General features: G+C 34.1%; 1 pseudogene across 1 annotated transcript; it reads left to right on the top strand.

The window, feature by feature from the left end:
- Positions 1 to 1,532: 1,532 nt before the first annotated feature.
- LOC308420890 (small ribosomal subunit protein uS8-like) lies at positions 1,533 to 2,063 on the top strand (annotated as a pseudogene). Its single transcript has one exon. The product of its transcript is annotated as a small ribosomal subunit protein uS8-like (transcript).
- Positions 2,064 to 3,572: the final 1,509 nt, after the last annotated feature.

A 3,572-nucleotide genomic window follows, 5' to 3' on the forward strand; every position in this document is an offset into this window, starting at 1 on the left:
GAAGGCTTGATGCCCAGTGTAGGAAAATGTTGTGAGGCAGCACTGTGTGGGTGGGAGGGAGAATATTCCCATCAGAGAAGATTATTGGTGGGTTGGAACAGAGGGGATTGAGGAGGGAAAACTGGGAAGTGGGATAACATTTGAAATGTAAGTAACAAAATAACTAATACAACTATAGCTTTTAAAGTGAAGTACAGCTTTGTTGGAGAAAGTGTGCTGCTGAACGTAGACTTTGGGGTTTTGAAAGCAATCACCAGTGTTCTTTTCCTCTTTCTCTCTTTCCATCATGGGAAGTAAGTTCTCAGCTTATCCATCATCACCATTCCTACCTGCCTAGTGCCACACTCCTCCTTATTGTGGTCATGGAGTAGCCTTTGAAACTGTAAGCAATACCTTCCCTCCCACTTACATGATTTTTTTTTTGTAGGTTCCCTTTATGATGATGTCTAAATCACAGCAATAGAAAAGTATCTACAGCACATGGAAAACACTTTCCACATTTTTATCTACCTGATTAGAAACCTGTTTCTTCCCACTCTTGGTAATTATCACACCGTTTAACAGTAATTCTGTTTTTTTTTTTTTAATCTTCATTGTTTAACATATGTGATAGAAAATAATGATGCATAAGCAGGAACTCCCTTGAAAGAGGGCATTGTTTCATGTTAGTGAGTATGGTGCAGTCTTCAAATTATAAAGTCCAACCAAGAATCTGTTATAGGAAATGTCATCAAGCCAAAGTATCTAAGTGGTGAAATACCTCACAATACAGAAACAAACCACATTTCCTTATACTGTTAAAATGTCTCTTTTATGTATTTGATGTTGTCACAAATATATAGTTTTCACACATGGGTTTTGAATGTAAAGTATATGGAGAGGTATTTTCCCTACAGACAAATGAGAGATGTTATCTTTAATGCATTTTTATCTTATGTGAAAGTATTGAATTTTATCATGTAATAAACTGTGTGCTTCGAAATTTAATTAAGTTCAAAATATGTTTAGGAACAAGCTGTAGTCTGTCCTTTCTTTAGGAAATGAAGAATTACCATTCATTTTGAGTTTCACTTAAAAAATACATGTTCTATATACAACCTCACTTTTAAAAATGTAAAACTGTTTGTATATATTGGTGAATTGTAAATCAACTTGATGACATTTATTATGTAATTTTATATACCAATTTACCAAATAAATATTTTCAGGAACAAAATTGAACATTTTGAATGAGCACACACACACACACACACACACACACACACACACACACACACACACACACTCACAACTTCAAATTCACTATTCAAGTATGTGATTAATATTGATTATAATTTATACTCCATATTATTAACAGTGTATCTCCCAAAATTATAAATATACTCCTTATCTACATGTGATTCAAGACAAAGTAAACAACTAATAAGCTGCCTGAAAGTTTGCAGTTTGGATCTAATGCATTTCTAATGAGAGTTCCTGAAGTTCCACGTTCATCCATCTCATATCAACATTGTCCCATTACTACAGTCACCATGCGACAAATGATTGTTCTGACAAATGCTCTCAAGAGCATCAGCAACGCTAAGAGGAGAAGCAACTGGCAGGTCCTCATCAGGCCATGTTCTAAGGTTGTTGTTTGATTCTTAACTCTGATGATTAAGCATGGACACATTGGTGAATTCGAGATCATTGGTGGCCACAGATCTGGGAAGATTGTTGTGAACCTCACAGGAAGTCTGAACAAGTGTGGATTTATAAGCCCCAGGTTTGATATTCAACTCAGAGATCCAGAAAAATTGGAGAACAACCTACTCCTACCAGGGCAGTTTGGTTTCATTGTGCTGACAACCTCCGCTGGCATCGTGGACCAAGAAGAGGCAAGACAAAAACACACAGAAGGGAAAATCCTGGGTTTCTTTTTTGAATGTAAAGCAAAAATAAAAAGCATCCGTGGACTAAAAATATATTTTTTCTTATTGTCTATAAATTGCCTGCAATCTCTACATGAAAAAGTGCATTTCATTAATAAATTTACATTGATAAATTTGAATAAGGAAAATTAAAAAGTAGATATTTTAGCAATAAGCATAGTTTAAGTATTTTTAATGTGAATGATTTACATGAAGACTTAAAAAACATTCTTCAAGTTACAACCTTGTTCCTAATAGGAGGGTTTTTTAGTTGTAGTAGTAGTTGTTGTTGTTGTTGTTTTGTTTTTTCCTTTTGCATCTAGACAGCAAACTATGTTTGGTTTTGCTAAAAATCTTTGGTAGCTAAAAGTATAACTCTTGTGTAATCAGCTATCTCTCTTATCATGGCCAGGTTTCATCTGAAGAAATATACCCTCGCTCAGCATCATCTAGCAGTTCACTGGAGGAAGCACTAATGGGACCCACAGAAAGGAGAGGCACTTATTTCTCCAGAGGGTGAAGTGTTAAAACTAGTGACCATGAAGAAGTTACAGTAGTAGACAAATGAAATGGCTTCTCTACAGGCTGAGAGTGTATCATACTGAGAACAATTCCTTATGAGAGGGAAGTCAGAGTTCTTCTTTTATAAATGTTGTCTAGGAAGGTCCTACTTTCATCTCTACTGGAAACACATTTAATGAGTGTTAGTCTTCCCTTCAGGTGAAGATAGGCACTGGGAATTAAACCATATACTTCAATATTATTTTCTAACTTTCAGTTTTTACTCACAGGTTGTAGGTGAAAAGCCTGGAGCAGAAACTACATAACTTGTTGAGATATCAATGAAATTTAGAACCATACAGAGGTCTTTCATTTATTTTGTCCAAGATATAATGTAACGACTCTTCATGTTGTTTCATTCCATCTCCTCACTTATATCAAGCCATCTTCCACACTACTTAGGGCTCGAACAAGAGCAAGGGAAAAAGAAAAAAAAAGTGGAAATTTAGTATGTTCCTGATATATAAAATTTAATTTTTAATCAAAGTTGTGTCGAGTACATTGCACCCTGTTTTAAGTTCATTGTCACTTTTTGTTTTAAACATCCATAACTTAAGAGGTGGAAGTTATGCACTTCTTCAACAAGAGGCCACAATGACAATCATCACATTCAATTTGATAAGTGAAAATTAACACAAAGCTATCAGTAATTTGTGCATTTAAAATACACATTCAGTTTGAATCAATTTTCATTATATTATTTATTTCCCCTATGGTAAGTTGACTGTTAATAAATTAAAGTGTTTTATATATGAGCATATAAAATAAATCTTAGGGTATATTTTTAGCATGCTCACATGCAAATATGTACTGAAATAATTTGTATTCTTTATAGAATATAACACCACTATCAATCAAACAGCAGTCATAAATAATTTTATTAACTACTTATTTTTACTAGTTACAAATATGGAGATTTACAGTTGTTAAATATGATACATACACATTTGTTTATTTATTTTGATGTTTTAGGAAAGTGTTTCTCTGTGTAGCCCTGACTGTCCTGGATTATTATTTGTAGACCAGGCAAGCTTCAAACTAATAGAGATCTACCAGTCTCTGCCTCCCTAGTACTAGGATTAAATGTGCATAAATGACTGT

The sequence above is a fragment of the Micromys minutus genome, assembly GCF_963924665.1.
Source record: "Micromys minutus genome assembly, chromosome: 5".
Lineage (NCBI taxonomy): Eukaryota > Metazoa > Chordata > Mammalia > Rodentia > Muridae > Micromys > Micromys minutus.